This window comes from Fukomys damarensis, unplaced genomic scaffold, assembly GCF_012274545.1.
Source record: "Fukomys damarensis isolate Sample0158 unplaced genomic scaffold, DMR_v1.0_HiC HiC_scaffold_23, whole genome shotgun sequence".
NCBI classification, from domain to species: Eukaryota; Metazoa; Chordata; class Mammalia; order Rodentia; family Bathyergidae; genus Fukomys; species Fukomys damarensis.
The window spans coordinates 56,235,350-56,259,193 of record NW_022900935.1 but is presented as its reverse complement, the minus strand read 5'-3'; the positions used below and the strand labels follow the sequence as shown (position 1 = coordinate 56,259,193).

Below are 23,844 nucleotides of genomic sequence, written 5' to 3'. Positions count from 1 at the left end.
GTATTTCTGCAGTTATCTTACATCTTAGTGCTTTGTAAAATGAGAACATTTGTAAGAAAGGAGATACTTCATGAAGACTAAATGAATATTTTTATGGGTTTAGGGGGACAGAGATGCTTCAAACCTCCAAGCCCTTGTTTTGTGTTGAGTCCTCATGCGAGTCCCAGGATTCAGTGGTGAAGAAAACATGCAAGGGTCTGCCCTTCCATTCTTTAGGGGGCTGACAGCTTCTTTCCTCTTTGTGGGGACAGGAACGAATCATGGCTCAACCAGCAGTATTTGAAATGCAGTAGGAGGGGAACTGATATTTTTAACTAGAAAGCCAGCATGTGAAGTGGCTTCTTAAGGCTCACAGCTGGATTAAATAATTCTGGGTCAGAATCTAGATTTCATGGTCTGGTGGTGAGGTCAGACTGAGCTTGCAGGCCGAGTGTCTGATTCCCTGCTCCATCCCAGACATGTGCACTACCCCCATCTCAGGCTGGGGTTTTCTCTTGTTTATTTGTTTTACCTGTAACTTGGTATAATAATACCATCAACCCACTGCAACTGTGGGTTTTGCATCCGTGGATGCAACCAATCATGGATGAAAAACATTTAGAAGAATAGATGCATTTATACAAACTGTTTTTCCTTGAGATTGTTCCCTAAACAGCACAATATGACAATATTTATATAACATGTAAATTGTATTAGGCCTTATAAGTAATCTAGAGGTGATTTAAAGTGTACTGAGGATGTGTGCATGTTATATACAAATCCTATGTCATTTTCTACAAGGACCTTGAACCTCCTTCTATTTTGCATCTATGGAGGGTTCCATGGGCCAAACCTTCGTACACACAGAGGGAATATTATACTTTTTTTTTTTTAAAAGCCTACAGATATGTCATTATAAAGCCAGGTAAAATAGACCAAGCTGACACACATTTTGTATGTTTGTTCTAACCTTATTTGTAAACCAAGAGGTAGAGACCCTCCATTCTGGTAAAGCTAATTATATTGATAAATTACTCGAAACAACAGTAGATAGCTCTGCAGGAGTCTGTAAATTTAAATACAGTGACCCAAACTGATCTTGAGCAGAGATAGAATGAAACCGCGCACAACTTAGTAAAGGCACTTAGGGGAGAGGAGTTAGGGAAAGAGAATTTGGTTTATAGTCTCAGATCATTATCTATGCAGTGCAATAAGAGGATGTTAAACCTGGGTGCATATCTCTGTTCTTGGACTTTATATTGTATCAGTTAGCTACTGGGGTATAGCGAAATGGACCAATCTAAGTGACTTCAAACAACAATCACTTCCCATGGGTTATCTGGGAAGTTCTGCTGGCTCGGGCTAGTTCATCTGATCTTGGTTGGGCTTTCTTAAGAGTCTCTACCATTGTTTTGAGGATCAGTCACGATCAGGCTAGGCTTGCTCAGTCTATCATTGCTTTGAAGTCCAGGTGGCATCACTCCTGTCTGATGTTGAAGAGTCGGCCGGCTGTTGGCCCTGTGATGGATTTGGCTAGGCCTCTATTGATTCATCATCCAAACTTCTAGCATGGGTTTGTGATGGAGGTTCTGGTCTATAGAGGAGAAGAGTACAAAGGATTTCCAAGACTGAGCTCTGGACTGCCAACCTATTCCTTTATCTGAAACAAAACAAAACAAAACAACAACAGAACTCAGTCAAGCTCAGATGCAAGGGATGAGGAAATGGATTCTACTTCGACAGAATATCTATGTGAAAAGACAAACTTTAATGAATTAAAGTGTCAAAGAGTTCATTTAAATGGATAGCAAGACATGAATTGGGTATCTCCATGCTTTGGGGTCTCTACCAAAGGAGCTAGAGGAGAGAGAGAGAGAGAGCTTTATGAGGCTTTTATAGAGCAAATGTAGAAGAAAAACGACAAAGTAAATATTCATTAAAACGGAGCAGTAAATAGCCTTATTTGGATCCTTCCAGATAACAGTCTTAACAGTTTCTGATTGGTGAAACCTTCAGTTTCCTTTTACCATTGACACTGAGTTGCTGAAGCCTTCTTGGTCTAATAATAGCTTCTCAATTAATTATATCAAAGGGTGAGCTGCAAAGTCACCTCACAAAAAAGGTGTACAGGGAAGAGTGTCAAACTGGGCTGTTTTGTAACCTACTGCACTAGTGTACTTGGACAAGTTCCTTGGCTTCTCTGAGGGTAACCGGTACCTTACGGGACTGTTGTGAGGATCAGAGTCACACAGGAAACCCCAAATACTATGCAGAACTTACAGGTAAATACTTAACACGGTTACCATTATTATTATTATTATTATTATTATCCTCTTTATTTTTAATTATATAATTTACACTTCTGGGTAACAAAAATCACTGCAAAATGATTACAAATACATAACAATAAGAAAGATAAAAAGAAAACTGAAATCTCAACATCTAGTTCTCAGCACCATTAACAAATTGGACCCTTAGATTTTTCTCATTAGCTGTCATTATTATTATTATTATTATTATTATTATTATTATTATTATTATTATTATTATTTTTGGTACCAGGGATTGAACTTGGGTCCTTGCCCTTGCAAGGCAGGCCACTGAACCGCTGCACTAAATCCCTGGCCCTCTGTCATTATTCTTACTGGCTTGAATATATTGGTACCATGTGACATTACTAGGTTAAATTGCTTTTTCTTAAGACTTGGAAATAAATGCAAACTCTAAAAGTATCTCCATCCACCCATCCATCTGTTTACCCACCCACCTCCTATAAGTTTATTTATTCATTATTTCAATTACCTACCTGCCTGTTTGCTAACAAACCCACTTTTACTTGTGACTCATGTCTGTATGACCCCCAGATGTAATTTCCTTTCTTTTTCATCCAGTGTATGGGCTGGTGCCAAACAGCACTTCTGTTGCCCAGGTATTTTAAGTGATTCTAGTTACTTTCAGGGAAAGTCTGGCTGCCCTAGGGCAGGGGTTGCTAACCCTTGGGCTACCAACGGGTACCTGTCCCTGGCCTGTTAGGAACCAGACCTCGGAGCAGGAGTTAAGTGGAGAACCAGTGAGTGAAGCTGCGCCTGTACTTACAGCTGCTCTTCCTTGCTCATGTCGCTCCCAAGATCCAACTCCTAGCAGAATGGGTGCAGCGCGAGATCCCCATAGCAACTGTGCACATGAAGGATCATGGTCACATTACTGCATATTCCTTAACAGGAGCTAATACAATGATAGCACAAATAAAGTGAACCATGTAATGATAATGAAGTAAACAATAAGTGTAATGCACTTGAATCATCCTGAAACTATCCTCTCTCCCCCATCTGTGGTAGAATTGCCCTCCAGGATACTGGTCCCTGGTGCCAAAAAGGTTAGAGACCACCACCCTAGAGTGAAGAACAGGGCTCCTTATCCTTTCCACCTGCTTCTTTCTAGTCTCATCTTCCCATTCTATAATTTTACAGTTTTGTCACCCGAAGAGTCCAGGCCTTTTCAAAGACACCATATTGCTTGTCTGGTCTGTTCATGATGCTTGGAAGCTCCTTCCCAACCCTATTTTCACAGCCGTTGCTTTCCCATCCTTGACAGTCTAGCTTGATTTCAAGTACCTGTCATTCATGAGTCTCAGTGGTGTGAGCTGCATCCCGTTCTCTGGTATGCACAGTCTGCTACAGCCCTTCTTGCATGGCATTGCGGGGTTTGTATTTCTATTACTTGACTCTCCACTTGACTCTGTTGAGTAAAGAGATCGAATCATGGTGTTTTAGTCACTAAACAAGTAAATACTATGTCCTGCCTGTGTATAGACAGTGGCACTGAAGATTAAAAATAAAGTGAACAGGTGACTAAAGAATCTCAGGAGCTTTCCATCTAGCACCCTAGAGGCACCCATCAGCAGCACAGATGTTAGGGGTTAACAGTCCTGATGCAAGCCACACCACCGAATGAAGGTGGCCGTCCCATGAGGCTGAGATGCTGCCCTTTACTGATGATTCTCCTTTGCCTCCTAGGATTCATAGAGAACACTCCGTGGTCTCAGCGAGGACCCGCCAAGTGAATAGCTGGATCCTGAGAATGCAAAATAGTTGGCAAGACTACCTCACTCATTCTCATGCAGTCCGCCGGTGTCCCCTCTAACTCACTCTGACTGATGGGAGCATGAGTGATGACTTGAGAGACAGACTGCATAAATGCAGAGAAAAGTTTCAGTAAGGAAATGCAACTTAGAATATTCACCTCTCAAAGTGAATGCGATTAGAAAAACAGGTAGCACTCAATGTTGGCAAGGCAGCTGTGAAGCCAGTTATTTCATATATCATTGGAGTGCAAATTGCTTCACTTTGGCACTAGTGTTCTCACACGTTCTATAACTATAACTCAGCGAGATACATCTTAGGAGCCTGTGCAAAGAACCGCTAAGACAGCACACTGCCATTTGTTCACATCGTTCTTTCATGTGAGCTTATAAAATAGATTTTTGTTGCTTGTGAAAATACAAAGGAAGCCATGGTATTGTAAATAAAAACGAATACACTAATTCATTTGGTTATATAGGCAGGTGTGTATGCAGACAGAAAGACAGGTAGACAAAAAGTAATTGCACTTAGCAGGGCTAAGACTTGAATGATTATCTGCTTTCTATTTTCTAACTATCTTACATACGGAATGTTTCATTTATTTAATATTAAAAATACCTACTAGTCAGAGTAAAAGATAACTGACAAAAATAACACTATTGTCTGCAAAGTAAGAGATTCTGCTTTCCACCCTGATACACAGGGACTGTAGGGATATTACTAAATTCATGCACAATGGGTTGTTAATGGCCCTTTAGATCTTTTTTTTTTTTTTTTCAGGAAAAATCATTGCTGCGATTGCATTCCAGGTAGAAAATTGCAGGCAAGGATTTTTTTTAAAAAAAAGCAAGTAGTAGAAGCAAGCAATAATATAGTTTCTTTCAGAAACAAAACCCGCGTTTAGAATCTAAAAGCAATGTGATAGTTCTGGAAACTATTATCGCAAGTCACTCTGTGCCCATCAGCTCACACTGCTGTGTCTTCGGGACACAGTAAAGCCAGAAACAAAATTTTGGATAGGAGCGAGACTAATCTTAGATTCACAGCCCTCTCACTGTCTCTGGGTGAAGCACAATGGAAAGCCCCAAATTTGTCATAGCCCCTTCCATTTAGATCCCCTCAACTCTGGATTCGCCTGTGTTTTATTCGACCTTCCAATTGCTAGCCCTTTTTTGGAACCTACTACATTTGGAGGAATTTCTTCTGGTCCAGAATCTACTTTTGCTCTGTTTCCCCCTTTCTAATTTATTGCACCTTCACCTTAAGGCATGCTTGAAGCCCAGAGGCTCCACTAGGCCTGGTGAGATGATGCTGGTAACCAGGGGTGCATGCGTGGGACAAAAGCCATGCGCAACCTGTCCACACAGCACCACCTCCCATGGCATCTCACCTAGATAGAGACCCTAGGGCCTCTCTAGCTCTCTGGACTTAGAGGTGGGATCCATAAGTGACACACTGTATGACTTCTTGGGTCACCTGGTGGAGTTTTCCTTCACAACTCTATGGCATACAGAAATGCAATAGCAGTACAAGCATTGAGTAGACTTCCTGGGATACTTTGTCATCTCCAGTTCCATTTCTTACACATTTACTCACCCCCTTTACCTTGTCCGAGCTGGCCGAGGCATGGTACACTGGAGATAGTGTGGGATTTGGACCCAAGCAGAGCCAGGTAGACTGTTATCTCTGCTGCCAGAGAACCCTGAGCATTCTTCAAAACTGAGGAAACCATAGGCATTTTTGTGGTATCCCTGATGTTTCAAGGCAGGGTAGCCCATCCATGCAGGAAGTTCCAATGGTGGCCTCCGAGTGGCTCAAACATGAGGCTATGCTAAGTTGCCTGTCACTGACACCCTCCTGAAGAGTGTGATGGAGGCCTTCTTCTCACATTTCTGGTTCTCCCAGTGCCTTCTTATCAGAAGGCTGATGGTGCCTTCCAGGCATTGGCTTTCGGAAGTGGAGCAGCTAGGGAACTTGTTTTAGTGCAGGTGAGCACAGATGCATGTTGCACATAAAGTGTAACAAAGCTTCTTACTTGTGCTTTGGGTAACATTTCCTTCTTTTATTAGGACAACAGACAGGAAGATAACGAGGAATGCCTCAAGGATTGACCTCTTCCCCCTTTTCCTTCAGACTTTAAGACTTCCGTTTTTGTAGGCACATCCTGATCCTGTGCTGACATATTGCTTGCCTTCTCTGTTCCTTGGAGAAGAATGTTCTGTATAATTCTCCCCCCTCCCTCTCTCTCCCCAACATCCACCAGCCTAAACCGGTGGAACGATGAGGATGAGGAAGAACCAGTGGACACCTCAGCAATAGCTCAAGAGCTGGAGGTTCCCACAGGAGAGTGCAGCTGCCCGTACACCCTTGGCTGAAGAATGATCTTCCTCTACTGGGGAAAGCCATCATTTTTAACCAAGAATACAGCTTTGGGAAGGCCACACATGGAGCAGTGAGAGAAAAGCAGACAACCGCCAAGCCAGCCAGATGAGCGGAATCAATTCTGGAGGTCAGTAAGGTGAGAGATACCACAGTCAGATCAGTCTCTCATCCTTACCAATATCTTAAAGATTCCATGAGACGAAACAAAGAAGAAAGGATAGATACACGTTAAGTCTTCTGTTTCCTTTCTCCATCTTTCATACCCAATATCCTCAATTCAGGTGGCAAGCCAAGAATCACAGTCCAGATAGGGAACAGAAAAGAACAGAAGACTGACCACGGTTGAAAATCTTTTCCTTTAGTATCTTTTTCTGGTATTTCTAAGTCTTTGGGATTAGAAGCTCTGCACAAAAGTCTTTCTTTTGTGACCACAGTAACTTCAAGTCACTTCCTAGTCAGATGCTAGACGAAGAGTATAAAGGAAGGGATGGCTCTGAGCAAATACATTTGCCCACCTAGAGGAAAGAAAACAGGTGTTGTAAGGAGGGAAGCAGCACAGACAACTTCTATTGAAAGATGGTCCCTGACAGCCAAAAGACAAATCAAGTGCAAAGGGATAGAAGAGGCGTCAGAGAGTCCCATGTGCAGGCTGTTTTATTTGGGTCTAGGTGTTTTGCAGTTTTCATCCCTAATCACATCTGGGCATCCGCATGTCTCTGATTCCCTTCGTTCATGTTCTCCATCTCACAGCAAGAATTCAGCATTTTAACAATCAAACCTGGCCCCACTGTACTCTTCTCCTGTTTGCAGCCTTCTTGGGTCCCTGTTCTGCTCAGTTTTCTCTCATGCTTTACCTCTGGTGGACTCTTCCTCAATCTCATAGCCGTGCACGCTTTACTACAGATGGGTGCAGCTTCTTTACACCCTCAAGCTGTTGTCAGGATTGAAACTGTCAAGGACAGCTTCTACAGATTTCCAGATCCCTCTTGCTGGGACCTACATCAAAACCTATCCCCATCCCCAAGGCCCTGCACCCATCTCTTCCTGAATTAGTGTTCTATCTGTTTGGAATCCTCACTTTAAAACACATCATGCAATCCCAGAGGCTAACAACCATTCCATTTTTCTGCAAGAACTTTGTTTCCTTTCTGAAGAGGAAAATTCAGAGACATCCAGTGTTGTAACCCAGTTGAATTTTTTTTCATTCTTGGTATACTTTCTATAATCCCAATTCATAATGATGTTAGATATTCCCTCAGACTATTCGGGATATCCACACACTGCGGATGGTGTCTGGAATCACCTGGGTGACCTCAGGCTCATGCAAGGGTTGGTGTCTGAAGACCTCATTCAGGTTTGAAGGTAGAGAGGAGACCACCTGTGGTCCTTCCCTGAGCTCTTGTAGATGTGATCGGGGAAAGCAAAAAGGCTTAAAGAAGGCTCATCTTCCTTCATTAGTTGTTGTTCAGTAGAAGTTACAAGACAATAGTGATAGCAAATATTAGCTCTTTTCTACCTTATTCCGGGGATCAATGAATCGGTATGATTTCTTGCATTTTTCTCATTCTAGACCAGAGATTGACAACTGCCTACAGGATGAATGTAACTATTGTTTATCACTACAGGGTTGTGAGATGAGAATGATTTTTAAATTTTTAAGTAGTTGAACAATAAATAAAAGATGATATTTTAAACATGTGAAAATCATATGAAATTCAAATTTCAGTGTCCATAAATAAAGTCCTTTATAACTTTGTATGTTGTTTTATGGCTGTTTTCGCAGTACTGCAGCTAAGTCAGTAGCTGTGACACAGACCTACTGTCCAGTTCTCAAAGCTAAAAGCACTAATTCCTGCTTCAGATGGTGCATCCCAGAAGGTCAGGTTGGTGTTGTGCCCATTTGATAATGCTGGGGCATGGTATATGCTTAACTACAGTGAGTACTCAACAAGCATTGGAGGAACAAATAAACAAATGACTATACACGTGAGAAGCAGTTAAACTACGGATTCCGATATCCTTTCTAGATGTAATATTCTATAACTTTGGAGCACCCTGGATATCATTAGCACCTGGTCACCTTTCTCTTGCTCAGAGCACTATTATATAGTCACGTGTGAATTAATGACGCTAGTCGATTCTGAGAAATACATTGTACGCACAGCATAGACTGTACACAAAGCAAAATACTACAGGTCAGTCATGCGATCTCCTGATGACATCAAGAGGCGTGGTAAGCATGAACTGCATGTATAACTCAATAGCTTACTGTTTTACAGCAAACTTCTTTGTTTGAAGTAGAAGGAGAACTCTCTAAAAGAACTACAAAAAGTATAGTAAGTGCACAGACTGGAACCATACTTATCGTGATCGTTTGCAAGTAGTAAACACTATACATAATAATACTATGTGCTCTACATTTATGCCCCTGCAGCATAGTAGATTGGTTTTGCCAGCATCACTATAAACGTGTGACTTTATGATAGCTACGATGTCACTAGGTGAAAGGAAATTTTAGTTTCATTATAATCTTAGGGGACCACTGTGGTATATGTGGTCCATTGTTGGCTGAAATGTTATTATATGGTACCTGTCTATATTTGTGTCCTGGCCTCCTTGGGCATTATTTTGGAAAATGAGAGCTATAAAGTATGATCAGCACTTCTTTACTAATTTATCTCGTCTGTTAGTTATTTTTAATTCACTTATTTACTCTTTCCTTGATAAGCAGGATAAATTTGCAGAGGTAATTCAGCCTTCATCTACCAGCCAAAGAAAGCAGCTAAGTTATTCAAGATGGTAGGAAATAGGGTAGGAAGGGGTATGCAAGCTGGGGATGGAGTAGCAGATATTTTTTCAGGGTCTGTCACTGTTTTAATAGCTCTGCTGTTATCACTTCAGAAACGTCCACATTTGGGACCATTTATAGCTAATGGACACGGGTTGAGAGGTGTATGTAGGATGATACGTCATGCAAAAGAGAAAGCTAAATGTTTGACTTTGCCCAGCCGGACTGTGGAAAAAAAAGGGAGAATCCTCTGCCAGTTACTTTAAGTGACTCCACTCAGAGCTAACAGGTGTCCTGTACTCACTTTGGGTGTTTCCATGTATGCTGAGATTTTTCCTTTGAAAAAGAATTTGTCAAGAATATGAGGTCAAGATGGTATTTTAAATCACTCAGTTTCTAAAGAGCCTCAGGCTTGGCCTGAAACAAATCTACAGTGCTTTCAGCTCCGATGCTTAGACAACCTTCCCCCAGATCCATCTCATTATATGGATCTATTTAGCTCTTGCAAGTAAATTCTCATGTCTCTAACAAGTGGCTGAAATCTAAGAATTCCCCATTTTAGTTGTTGCTGTCTAGTGAAATTATTTCTCTGGTTATGCCTGTGACTTGGCCGCTTTTGATGAGAAAATAATTTTATATTTGGAACTCAGAATACAGTCTAGCGGTCCCCACCATTTTTGGCACCAGGGACAGGTTTCGATGGCAGACGATTTTTCTACGGATGAGGGTGGGAGGATTTAGTTTCTTTTTTTTTTTTTTTCCTTTTATACATAGTAATTGCATTTCCCAGGGCTAGTATCACTGCTTCAGCTCCACCTCAGATCGTGAAGCACTTAGTTTTCATAAGGAGTGTGCAGCCTAGATCTCACAGCCGCAGTTCACCTAGATTCACAGGGTTCGTGCTCCTGTGAGAATCTAGTGCTGCTGGTGACCTGACAGGAGACAGAGCTCAGGAGGTGACGTGAGTGACAGGGGCCTCCTGTAAATACAGACATAGCTTGACTTCCTCACCCGCCCATCGCTCTTCTCCTTATTCCCCATGGTCCATGTCACAGGTACTCTGGTACCTGCACCTGGCCAACCCCTGGTCATGGAAGAAGAAACATACATTTCTCCACCTTTTCTTTTCCTCCATGGTATCTTGGTTCATGAATTTAATTCTTTTCACAATTCTGATCGCAAGCCAAACTGGACCAGAATGGAATCAAGCTGGGCGTGGTGGTGCACGCCTGTAATCCTAGCACTCGGGAGGCTGAGGCAGGAGGATCGCTGTGAGTTCAAGACTAGCCTGGGCTACATAGTGAGTTCCAGTTCAGTCTCAACTACATATTGAGACCCTGTCTAAAAAACCAAACCAAACCAAACAAACAAAACAAAACAGAACGGAATCAAATTTCCCTAGAGAGGTCAACATTGAATCTAACAATCGAATTTAATTCACTTCTTGTCCAATTTGGTTTTCCACCAGAATAATACAAAGAATTAAGCTTGTGAACTAAGGCGTACAATTGGTAACAACAGCTTATTATTCTTGTGCATACTTTTAGGCACTGGTGTAAAAGCTTCTTGTGTTAGCACATTTATTCTTCTGAACAATCTATTAGGTAGACGGATAGACAATGGGACAACCTGTTATCTATTAATTTAGCAGAATGTTTAATTACACATCTGTGGTCTACCACATACTATTCTAGGCACCCTGGACTCCTTCATAAACAAACACACACCTTCCCTTGAGCTCACGGAGTGTGTGTTCTCCTGTGTAATGTCACCCAGCTGGTAGAGTAGCAGAGGAAAGATTTGAAACATGTCTTTTCTCACCAGAAATAGCATTTAAGAACAGCAGATTGTAATGACCCTAAAGTTGATGTTTGTGTGCCCCACATACATTATGGTGTTATGGTGTACAAGAACTTCGCACAATGCTGGCCATGACTGTGACACTCTCCTTTCTTTGAAATTCAACCCCCTGATTCTGTGAAATCCCACTTTGATGCTATCCAATTTAGCTTTGCTCTTCTAAGGCTCATTGGCAAAAACTTGTTTTCCTGTCAGCAGATTCATCTTCCTTTTTGTCTACATAACCATTATTGCCCTTCCTCTTCTGATTGCCACAGTCATCACAGAAAAAGAATGAAATCAAATAATTAAGACGGAACACCAAAACAAAGCAAAACCTACTTTGATGCTATCCAATTTAGCTTTGCTCTTCTAAGGCTCATTGGCAAAAACTTGTTTTCCTGTCAGCAGATTCATCTTCCTTTTTGTCTACATAACCATTATTGCCTTCCTCTTCTGATTGCCACAGTCATCACAGAAAAAGAATGAAATCAAATAATTAAAACGGAACACCAAAACAAAGCAAAACAAAACCAAACACTGGTGTAGGTAGGGCTGGTGAATAAAATCAGAATCATTTGTTTATCCCCTGGCTTCCTTGATGATATTGTTGGCCCCATCCTCATATACTAAATGGTCCCAGGCAAATGTCAGACATGAGGGATGTGTGCAATGGTCTCATGAATTCTGTTCCTTTCTTTCCCAAAGCCTCTCTACCATCTTCTGCTAGTCCAGTGTCTGCTCCTGATTCTGTCTCTGCCTATTGTTTGGGCAATTTGCACTGATTTTTTTTTTTTTTGGTAGGGATGGAACTCAGGACCTTACACTTGCCAGGCAGGCACTGTGCTCCTGAGCTAAATCCCCAGCCCCTGAGCTAAATCCCCAGCCCTGCACTGATTTTCAATAAGATCTTTTTGCTCACACTTTTTCAGGTGCTATGGATTTAGAGTTCATGGAACAGAGTGAACCCAACTCTCTCTTTGGCCACTGTTATGATTTACAGTAATAAACGTGTTTTGCAAAGAACTCATGTGCTCGTAGTTGAGGCTTTTGGAAAGTGCTTTAGTCACGCAGTGCCATAGCGGGCTTACTGTTAGGAGGCAGGGTCTGGAGAAATGAGGCAGGTCACTGGGAGCATGACCTGGAGGGTCTGTCTCCCCGCCGGCTCATTCCCCCCTCTCTCTGCTTCCTGGCTGCCATGATGTGAGCTGCTTTCCCCAGCCCAGGGCTTCCCGTGATGTCATGCTTCTCTTTGAGCCCCTGATCATGGACTGTAACAATAAGCCTAAAGAAACCTCTCCACCTTTAAGTTGTGGGTGTGGCTATGTGCCTCAGAGAGGAGAAAATGTCTAAAGCAGCTGTGTTACTTCTGCTCTTCCAGCATGGTTGTAAACAGAATTCTTTCACTCTCTCTAGTACCCCATTTGATATGAGTAGATGGTATGATAACCCTAGGTGATGCCTTTCCCTTTCTCACAGTAAGCTGGAACAATACAGTCCAACCCTTGAAGTCTCAGTGTCCCCAGCTCTGGACCTACGAAGTTGCAGCATAACCTAAGAAGGGCTGGAAAAATAATCCTTCTCAAACTGATTATCCTTTATTTCTTTTTTTTTTTTTTCGGTATGGGAGGGGAATTGAACTCAGGACCTTGTGCTTGTGAGGCAGGCATGGGGCCAATGAGTGAAATTCCCAGCCCTGTCTACTTTTTCGTACAGGGAATAGTATGGTCTCCCCCTTCTCTTTGTACGTATGCTGATCTACTGCAGTCTGCACACTTTTTAGAACCTATATATGTGTCTTTTGGCTAAAATTATCATCATTTGTTGGCACTTGTATTAAACATAAAAAATGAAAAATGAGAGCCAGAGAGCATAAACTCTGCATACAGCCACTTAGAAATTTTTGTAAGACAGTGAAGCTGTTGAATTTATTGGGTAAAATGAAACTTTTGTATAACCCGAGGCTGGAGATTGCATTTGCCTGTGAAGAATTCATTCCAAACAATTGATCATTGCTTATACTTTTAAAAGAAAAGATTTTAGAACTCCTGAAATATAAATTAGAGTTCAACCCAAAGTTATAACCTAGCAACAAATAACTTTTAGGGATTCATCGGTTCTCATTTGGATCCAAGGTAAGCCTGTTTCTTGTTTGTCACTCAGTGGTAACCCGTAAATAAGAAACTAAAATTAAGTGAAATCTCATTTACTCTTTGGCCATTTGGCACATGTTTATTGAGGGGCTCCTGTTGAGGAAGACAGAAGAAATAAAGATTGAAACAAGAAAAATTGTAAATAAAATTGTATTTTTAAGAAGGACCTGTAACATCCAGGATATGGTTGAGAGCTATGTCAGGATTCCCCTGCTTTACAGCCCCTTTCCTTCTAGTCCCATCACACTGGAAATTCCTGAAATCTTTAAATAAATTGGCTTAGCTTGAAAAGTAAAGAACAGCAACCTGATCTTAATATTAAGGAAGTTGTTGATAAAATTAAAAGGCTGCCTAAATTATCCATCTAAGTAACAACAATAAAAGACAGAGAAGCCCATACTCATTTGCAAAACAAACATTATCTTTCCAGGGGCTGGGCCATCTTTTCTACAGGTTTCCACCACCGCCTTCAGAGAAACGTAAGCGTTCCCAGTTCCAAGAAAGAGGAGAGCCCTTGTCTCTTGAGAGGGCCCACATGCTATTCCTCTAAAATTTTGCTGAACAAATCCTTTTTACACCTCTTTGACTCATCCTGACTCAGAACCTGTGCACTTGTCCTATGAGTAGGGGAGGGGAGGGTAGGATAGGTTTAAATTCCTCACCTCTGCCTTGGGTACCTCCCCAGACAGGGGGATGTACTGAGATGTTTGTAGTATACTGTAAAATATCTCAGTTTAGGTTTCGATATTCTGTGTTGACTAAGGTGCTAGCATTTGTGCCATTACTTTAATCAGAGGTCCATGCTGAAGGGGTTGATCAGCTGGGAATAAATCTGGAAGAACAAATTCCACAAGTGTATCCCATAAGCATGACTCTTTCGCCAATTTCTACTCAAAGTTAGGCTCTTGTTAATTACCAGTTTGTAAATTAGCAGTTGGTAAGTCAGCATCAGGGATGTTACATAAAGATGGCACCTGAGAGCATTTGAGAGGTTCGAATTGTCTGGGATGCTTCACACACCCTCTGCCCTTGCGGGTAGGAGGCAGAAGAGGCCATCAGAGGTGACAGTCTCTATATCAGGATTGACATGGAAGGACTTCTATCTAAAAGGCCTTGTATCTGGCTTTGAGCTGGGCCTTTCCACTATGGTACTGCGACATTTTGGGCCTGATAGTTCTTCCTTGTGGTAGCTGTCCTTAGCATTGTAAATGGTTCAGTACCATCTTTGGTCTTTGCACACCAGAGGCCAAGTGCTTTCATTCCTCCCTTTCTGCTGCCAACAATCATGAATGTCCTCTGCAGACAAAATGTCCAGCGGAGAATGACGAGTGTAAAGCACTTCTGGTTACCTGGGATCATCTGTAAGAATACTTGAGTTCTGACCATGGATTATTGTATCTCCTGGAAGAAATGTTCACAGAAGGTGGTAGAGGACAGAGAGGGCTCTTTGGGCTTCCAGAACAGATTTTGTGATCTGTTTTGGAGAAGACTTGCTAATGCTTACATTACCAGTTCTGTGGGAAACAGATTTGGTCTCTGACTCTTGGTTTCATTATAGCAGGTTAATAATTGTGTGGAGACGTAATTAAATCTCTCCTTCCTTGAATTTCTTAATGCCCGTGATAATCTACCACAGAGAGCCAAAGAATTGTGACCAAATTACCTCTGGTCAATTCTCAACAGGGGCAGACGAAGGGAAATGATAGATTTAGTTGGCATGAGAAGCCGGTCAGTGATGTGTACAGCAAAATGCGAGGAAGCTACTAGGAAAGAGCAAGGGACACACAAGGAAAGAAAAAATCTGTTCCCCACCTCCCCTAATTAGTTTATAATTTTATCATTTAATTTGCCTACAGATGGACGCCCTGAGCCATTTTGCAATCACTATTCCAGTGCAAGCTGTTTTTTATAGTATGAGGTCAGGGAAAGGTAGGGAGCTGTCGAAGAGCAGCGTTTTTGTTGTTTTGTTGCTTGTTTTGTTTCACTTTTGGTTCAGAAGTCTTTAATTTCGTCTCATCCGTGTTTCTCAAGAACATACAAGGCTGAGACTTGGCTGACCTCCCCAGAGGTTTTGGGTGAGAGATTTGGAGTCTCCATCTACAGCTTTCTACTTGGTTCATACTTTGCAAATTCATTTTTATCCTAAGCATAAACCGTTCAAGGGGTTTAAGAAAGGCCCAAAAGCCATCTGCTTTGGGCACTCTCTACCGTTTGCAATGGCCTCAGGGGATTTGTGCAGAACCCACTTTAAATCTCAGCTGTCCCCTCCTCTCCGAGCACCCCGGACTCTTGCAAACAGCCCTAAGAGCCGCTTGTGCAGCCGAGGAAATGACTCACACCTCTTTGCCAACCTTTCCCTTTCAAATCAGCTCCACCAGGAGGATCTCAGCCGGGGAGGAACAGGACTGTCCCCACAACCCCCAGAGAATTTGCTGCTCTCTGGAAAGGCAAGTTAACGATTTAATTGTGTCTATGTGGGATACATAATGGATGAGCCTGAATAATTCAGGACAGGATGTTAGTGAAGAGGATGCAGCCAACACCTGGGCTGGACAAAGATTTCTTTGGCTGCTTCAGGGGGAGGGGATGTGCAGTCTGCATTTTGACATATTGTGATCCCAGCTGCAGACCTTCGGAAAGACAAGGACATGCTCTTTCCCTTTTGCAAATACAGGGGTGGCTGTCCGGGTGCCCGTGTGTGAGTGTGCTCATGTGTGCACGTACATGGATGTGTGCGTGTGCCTATGTGTGTTTGTGCTTGTGTGCCTGTGTTTCCTTGCCAGACAAAATCTGATGACAAATCTGGCACCTTTAAAAAGACACTGGTCTTGCATCCCATTACTCAACCCCAGACTGGGCCTGAGAAAAATATCAAGCCAGCTGAATTCTTCTCTAAGGTTTTATAATAATGATAATAGAATGGTCCCCTACCAAGTTCAAAGAGGCTTTTCATCTGGATTCTGCGAGCAAGATCTTTGCTGAGGGAGGACGGGGGATCTGCTGGGATTCTGTTGCTTTGGAAACTCTAAAGTCAAACTCTTGGCTCACCTGATATGACCCCACAACCGAAAGTATTGGGGCTTGTGACCTCGCTTTTTGTAACTGAAGTGTCACATTTTGTGCAAGAGGCTATAGGTTTTACAGTTTTGGAGAGTTCTGTTAGTTTGGTCTTCCTTTGTTAAATCTCCGAAAGTAACAGAATTAAAAAATTTAAGTCAATTCTGACAATAATTACCAGGAATTTGATGGGAACCTCTGGAGAGATGTCACAGCATTTATTCAAAAGAAGAATATTCATCAAGATGGACCAAGTAGCCCCCTTCCTTCACAATCCTAGTACTTCTTCCCCCACCCCCAAGTGAAGTTCTAGCCTCTCAATTCTCATTTAAAATTTTAAGACAAAGATTCTTACCAGCTTTGTTAGGCAGTGAAAGTCCCAGACTTTCTCCCAGTGATATGATACCTATGTGCATTGAGGGCACAGGATTTTAGTGAGCTCATAGGTTTTCCACTAGGTGGGGCTTGTGACATCACTGGTTACTCCGAGGTAGCAAGAATCTGGTTACATTTTGGAGGGAGAAGAGGCATAATGGGAAGAAGGCTGTTCTTTGGTAGGTGGGGGAAGTCATTATTTTAGGTGAGAAGCAGGGAATTATGGGAAGGGAGTAACGGACATCTTAAGGCAAGGAAAATCTAACAGTAACAAGACTGGTGAGTGACAGGTTGTGTTTTCAGAAATAAAAACATTACTTCTGAAATAATTCGCCCTTGAAAATACTGTGCCTGGGTCACAGCACTAACGGCAGCAGCTCATGTGCTTAACACACCTGCATTAAGGAACAGGGCTGCTGAGGAACAGGTGCTTCCGACAGGCAAGTGTACCAAAGAAAGGCGGGGGTGAAAAGTGTCCCATGTGGGCTTCCAGTGACTCCAAGATGCTGAGCATCTTGTTTGGCCAGCCAGCTGCTCTCCTCTCCAGGGGAGCTGAGACAGGATGTGCGGAACAAGTGCTCAGCACCTTTGGCAGTTGAAGTTAATAGGTTATCAGGAGGAGAACACCCCATAGCATTAAGTACATTCGTATCAAAGCTCAAAAAGGAACATGGGCATCTCTTGCTTTGAAGAACTACCACACCACAATTTTTTTGACATTTGACAGTGGGTGGCCACGAACATTAAGAAAATGTGACCCGATTTATCAGGACATCATGGTACAGGCCTCTAATCCCAGCACTCTGGGAAACTGAGGCAGGAGAGTTGCAAGTTTGAGCCTAGCGGGGGCAATTTAACAATTTAGCAGGAGAGACCTAGTCTCAAAGTTAAAAAAAAAAAAAAAAAAAAAAAAAAAAAGAAAGAAAGAAAAAAGAAGAAGAAAAGAAAAGAAAGAGCTGGAAATTTAGTTCAGTGAAGAAATCCTGGGTTCAGTGCTCAGTACCAAAAGAAAGAAAGATAGAAAGAAAGAAAGAAAGAAAGAAAGAAAGAAAGAAAGAAAGAAAGAAAGAAAGAAAGAAAGAATGTGGGCCATCTCTCAGGCGTAAAGCCACAGCCCTGGAGAGGCCTTAGAAACCACCCTTCTCCCAGACACCCGAGGAAATTCGGACAAACACAGGGAAGGTGAGGACAGTGCTCATCACTTACTGGCTCGGTGGCAAAGCCAAACGACCACTAGCATTTCCTCAGGCCGGCTTCACTCTGCCCATTTCCCTGTCAGCTTAAATGAGCCAGTGGCTCCAGCTTCAAATGGGTTGTTGTGATTTCAAAGAAAGAAAGAAAAAATACAGAATCAGACTAACTTTCCATGACTCACTTTTCCAAAATGTTTTGTATCAATGTATAATGCACCAGGCAAATGCATGAGTCCGAGTGGGTCACAGCCAAGATTCTCAAAGAGGCGGAGAGTACACTTGGGAAACGAGGAATCGGTTGCAGAGCGCCTGCAGCAGATTGTGTTTATAAGTGCCATCATGTTAACGAAAATTAAGACTCCGCGCAAACCGTAGAACAGAAGTTGCGATTTCCAGCGAATCAAGGAAACAGAGATTTAAGGGCGGGGAGGAAAGGAGAGTGGAAGGGGGAAAGGGCTTCTTAATGGTACATTGTTTTCTGAGCTCTACCAATTAGCAAACATCTCTTATAAAAGAATGAAAGAGGGAAGGAATTTGGAGCACTGAGGTAGCCCCAGTCAGCTGCAAAGGCTCCAGGCTTCAGCAAGGAGGCTTTCATCCTCCACGCTGGCTGGGGCCGGCCATTACCTCAGTCCAAGTGCATCCTGGGGGCCATTGTCATGCTGATGAGCCGGGCCCTGAGACTGAATTCTCCCACTGTCCCGTGAGACATTCCCACCGTGGACTGGCTCAGGGGCTCACTCAAGCTGTGCCGAATTGCCCCGGAAAATAAAAGATCCAGCCTTAATTAACCACTGCGTTCAGCTCCCCATCACAGCTTGATTATTGTGCTGGCTGCTCTCCCCGCTACGGAGGAAATGCCAGGGCTCCCAGGCAGCCCCGGCGCTGGGAAGCAGGGTTCTCCTGAGGGAGCTCGAGTTGGTTTAGTCTTGTTTTGAAAATAAAATATCGCAGCGTATTATGTCTCAATATCACTGGTGTCCTGTTTTTCTGGAAGGAAACAAACCTCAGCGTCTGTTCGAATTTTCTTGCCCCGCTCCTGGGATCCACCAGGGCACACAGCTCCCAGTGAACATCTTTCCAGCCGTTTTTAACTCTGGCAGAGAGTTTGGCTTTCTTCTCAGCCCTGTCTTTATTTCATTTGATAATTCCTGGTGCTACTGATAGTAGGGGGGAAATAAATGTAAATATATGTAAAATATATGTAAATATATACATATATCTGAGAAAGAAGAGAATCAGTCACAACCACCTGTCTTTTTACCCTGTGATGCTTAACATTTAATCTTCACTAACATCACAGCCATTGGAAACTGACTTTTATTTTTGAACTAGGGGTGTCACCCAGGACGGTCTCACTGAGCTACATCCCCAGTCCTTTTTCATTTTATTTTGAGTCAGGGACTCACTAAATCACTAAGTTGTTCACCCTGGCTTAGAACCCGTGACCCTTCTGTCACAGCCTTCTGGAGTGTACCACCACGCCAAGCTCTTACGTTTTCATAGTGGAACTTTTAACTCTAACTGCTATTTTTAAAGGGCAGGGGTGCCTTTGTTGATTTGCTTTTGCTTTATTTGACACTGGGGGTTGCTCATTCTAAGAACCAGCTTTACCACTGGGTGACAACCCCGCCCCACTTCTGTAAACTTTAAAACTCACTGCAGCTGATGTGCACCTTACAATCTGAGCACTGTGCTCTGTTCTGAGTAGATGTGCTATAATTAAAGTCTTGGTTATTCCGCCTTTTAGGTGACTTAATGTACACACATTTTGAAAAGGCTCTGGTAAGGTCCATTTGAGTACAGAGGGGGCAACAGGGAACATATTAAGCTGAGAATTGAGGATGACATTGCTTCTATTTACACTCCTTTCATCCATATTCCAAGAACCAAATAAAGCCTGAGAATAAAACATCCCACATCCCACCATTTCCAACATCCCACCAAATCAATCAGTGCAGCTCTAATGCTCTTTTAAAAGCAGAGATTCTCACAGTGTTTGGTTTATGGTGACTCAGACATTTTTTAACCAAGAAAATAAGAGAGGCAAATAAATCCACAAGGAGAGATAGCTTAGTGGTCTAAGTCTCATGTTGGAAATGGGAAGGCTCCCTAGAACTGCGAAGCTCAAGTTACAGTCACATTGCTTTAACTGCTCATCTTTTGGCGGGGGGATAAGTTGAGATACAGTTGGTTTGTGGTGGGAGAGACTTTTGGATAGAGATTCTAAACATTCAAAGTTTATTTGCTGTGTTTAGGGCATTACAGATCTCCCAAGGCACTTTCTTTTTTTTAATTCTATTAGAAAGTGGTTTGCTATAATTTGTTTGGCCCCATGTTCTGGTACTCGGCTGAAATGTTGGGAGAACAGAGAACTGGCTTCCCTTTTAGTGTATTAGACACTTAATAAAATACAGATGACAGAGAGACATCTTTCTGCTTCCCAGATGAGTACTTAGGACAGAGTAGGGACTAGAAGTAAGGATGAAGCAAAAAATATCAAGACCATTCCTTAAGAGTAGAATTTAATACTATAAGTGGAAAAATCACTTCTGGAATTTGAAAACTGAAAGCACTGACACCGGAAAGCATAAGAATGTTTATATTCAGTGTATTTTCTGAGTAAAAACAATAGCACCAATGTTTTCATGTCTAGGCAAAAAGAAACTGACAATAGCTCTACAGGTTTTTGGTAGATTACTGGGCAGATAAAAGAAATCATTTCGATTTTAAAAGCATGGCTCAGAAATATAGAAAATGAAGTCATTAAATGTACATACAAGATTAATTTAAAAAATAAACTAGAAAGATTATAACTCACACATACATGTACACTGACAAGATGTTTGTATTTGTATTTAGTTTAAAAACTCTCTAGCTGATTTAGCAGATAATTTAGCTTACGTACAAAGGAACAAAAGTAAGCCCTTTCTTCTTAGTAATACTTAGCACTGAGATGATTTGGGAATTCCTGGAGAGTTTGGAGTAGTTATAGGCAAGAGTCAAAGACCCCATAACATGCCATGTGCTGAACAAAAGCATCAGAAGACTTGCTTAGATATGGAAACAATACTTTTGACAAAACTACTTAGATGTACTCTAAGACTCTCAGAGGTAAGTGAAATTCATAGAAAAACATAGCATCACAGCAAAAAGATGGGTAATGGAACTTGACACCAGGTACTTCTACCTTCCACTACAGATGAGAGTAGGAGATTCTTTGTATTCAACATATATATTATTATGATATACTCTTTATAATATACTATAATTATTATGATTGAACATGTATTTTCTTTAATGAAAATAAGAATATGCAACACAAGTATATTAATATCAAGTCATGTATATATGTGTGAAAGTTTGCAAAAACCAAATTGAATGCTTTATTTATTTATTTGTTTATTTAATTTTGGTGCGGGGAGAGGTGCTAGAGATTGAACTCAGGACCGTGCACTTTCGAGGATGGCACGGAGCCCCCGAGCTAAAACTCCGGCCCCAAGATGAATGCTTTTTAAATGTAAGTAAAATAGATTTTATACACCTTTGGCATGTAGCCCACATTCACATGAAGCCATGGTCCTTCTGAGTAGCTCCCAGCCCATCACTGGGCCCACCAGTGGGACCATATTTGTAGGGATGGCGAACCTTTTGGAGCTTTCAATGATACACACTGTGGCACGTGTGCTATAGGTTCGCCACCACTGGTCTGCTGTTTCCGCCCAGCTCACTTTGGTTCTGTGGTTCCCACTGGCTGGCTGAGATGTTCTTGAAGGTGTCTTGAGTTCGAGGCTCTTTCCACACTGTCCTGCCTTCCCTCTTTCCTTTCCTAGGTGTCAGATTGAATTAGCATTCGTTTCCCTGGTTCACTCTTCTGTCTTTGATCTCCATCTCTCACTTCTTGTTCTATCTTGGCGTCTGCTTATGGAGGACATGAATGGAGATGATACACCTGTGTGTGTTTGCTCATGGTGAGTTGGCAGATGCTGAAAATGGTATAATACATTATCAGGTTTTGGAGATTGAGTTGAGAATGAGAGAAATAATAAAATTATTCAAATGTGATCAAAATAGGAAGCATGAGATTAGGCAACAAAGACATGATCAAACATATTATAGATAGATTTGATCACAAAATCCAGCTGCTCTTATACAAAACTCTCAAAAGGATTTAGATGGATTAACAATAAAGGCTGAAGTTAGGTGATCTAATAAGCTCACACACAGCAGTATGTTTCGGAACAAGATGACAATAACTTCATAAGAAATGGATGAGGAGTTTTAAAAGAACATTGGAGATTTTTATCAGAAGCACACATGTAATGGAAATGAAAACTTCTCAAATTCCAAATTACAATTCCTGATGGTTGAGAAAATCTGAAGCTGGAATCTTATAGATTGGTTTGTGGGCCCTACTATGATTGAACACATTGATTAAAAATATTGGAAAATATCTGCATTAGTGTGATATCAGATAACCGTGTTTGTAAGAGCCCCTTCCCTCCACCATACTGCTCTTTCCCCTAAGTCCTTTCTATGCTGAAAGCCAGAAACTAAAGGTTTAACACCTAGCTCCCGGTATAGGGTCAGCACACGTTCTTTTCTTTTCTTTTTATTTCTTTATTGGTACCAGGAATCGAACTCATGCACACTTTCTAATTAGTCAGCGCCTATGTTGCTCAGCCCCTCACTTGTCACCCTGAGCATGCTTCTCTTTTCTTGCAATGCATAAATGTCTCCAGTGAGGTGAGTGAAGGCACGACCATCTTGCTGAAATCAGCTAGGCATGCGGTAGAAGAAGCTTTGTCTCTTACATGTGAGATTAGACTGTCACTTACTCCGAGTGGAGGAGCCACTAAGTATATCCCGCCCTAGTCACTGAAGAGTGAAAAGTGGGAGAGACACTTAAAGAGAGGGTGCTTTATCGTTTATTAGAAATCTACTGTGTTTTTTTTTTGCACCTTGTTTACACTAACTGCTCACCAATAAATGAAGCTTTGCAGATGTGTCTTGGCCTGTCCACTTGTTTAATTCTTTACCCTTTTAGAAAAAGTATATTTGACTTATAAATTGAAGCTATTGTATAATGGGGCTGTTTGTAGATAAAACAGTAAAGCCATGATTCTTATTCTCTCTTTCTCTCCCACATCTTTATAGCAGGCACCAAAGGACTTCAGGAATGCAGAGCCACAACACAGAAAGTATTCACGCCCCTGATCATCTGAAGAGGAGTCATGTAGACCGACCATCAATAGTGCACTTTGCATATGTGATAAAAATCATGTTTGCTGTGCTAAGCTACTGCTACAAAGAGACGATTTCTTCAGTTTGCATTGTTCGCCCTATGCAGGTCTAAATGTTTACTGAGTCTTTTTGTTGATGCACATGAAAAAATAACATTTTTATGTGTTACTTATTTTAATTTAGATTATTTTCCTTTTCTACAGGAATACAGTGAAATTTCATCATCCCACCCTCCTTTTGAGATGTATAATAATTACTTGGTTCTTTCGGACGAAATGACTTTAATTTAACACCAATTTTGTTAGATGCGATTTTTTCAGAGAATAAAAACAACTTGTTTGGATCATAGATTTGAAAATTCAAAAGCTAAGTTTGTTGTACAACAATGACAACAAAAAGAGCAATGAAGACTAAATAAATATTAAGTACAGATTATTTTTCTCTTCTATGTATTTTATATGCATATATTTAGTATACAGTTTTAGGCCATATGTCACTAAATAGTCAAAGAAAAAAGAGAAATTTAGTTAATGTCACAGGGAGGTTTTTCCCAATTGGTTGGTTTTGTATAAAAAACATTTTGCTATTTACTAAAGTCTTTGTTTTCAGTCAAAATTTTGTATGTTTTCATTGGTCTCTTAGGTAAAAGTCAAAAAAATATTAGGGAACAGATAATTTTGTTTTTCCCTTTTCCCAGCAAAAGTCTGTGCACAAAACATCAAAATTAGCATTTTGTTTTTGTTTGCTAGGAA

General features: G+C 41.5%; 2 long non-coding RNA genes across 2 annotated transcripts; one reads left to right on the top strand and one right to left on the bottom strand.

Moving 5' to 3' along the window:
- Positions 1-1,424: 1,424 nt before the first annotated feature.
- LOC104873753 lies at positions 1,425-16,928 on the bottom strand. Its single transcript, XR_783577.1, has 4 exons — positions 16,636-16,928; positions 3,594-3,717; positions 3,076-3,204; positions 1,425-1,639 (listed from the first exon to the last, which is right to left on the bottom strand). It is a non-coding gene; the product is annotated as an uncharacterized LOC104873753 (long non-coding RNA).
- Positions 16,929-21,263: 4,335 nt separating this feature from the next.
- On the top strand, positions 21,264-23,365 carry LOC104873752. The gene is made up of 3 exons (XR_783576.1): positions 21,264-21,368; positions 23,006-23,198; positions 23,296-23,365. It is a non-coding gene; the product is annotated as an uncharacterized LOC104873752 (long non-coding RNA).
- Positions 23,366-23,844: the final 479 nt, after the last annotated feature.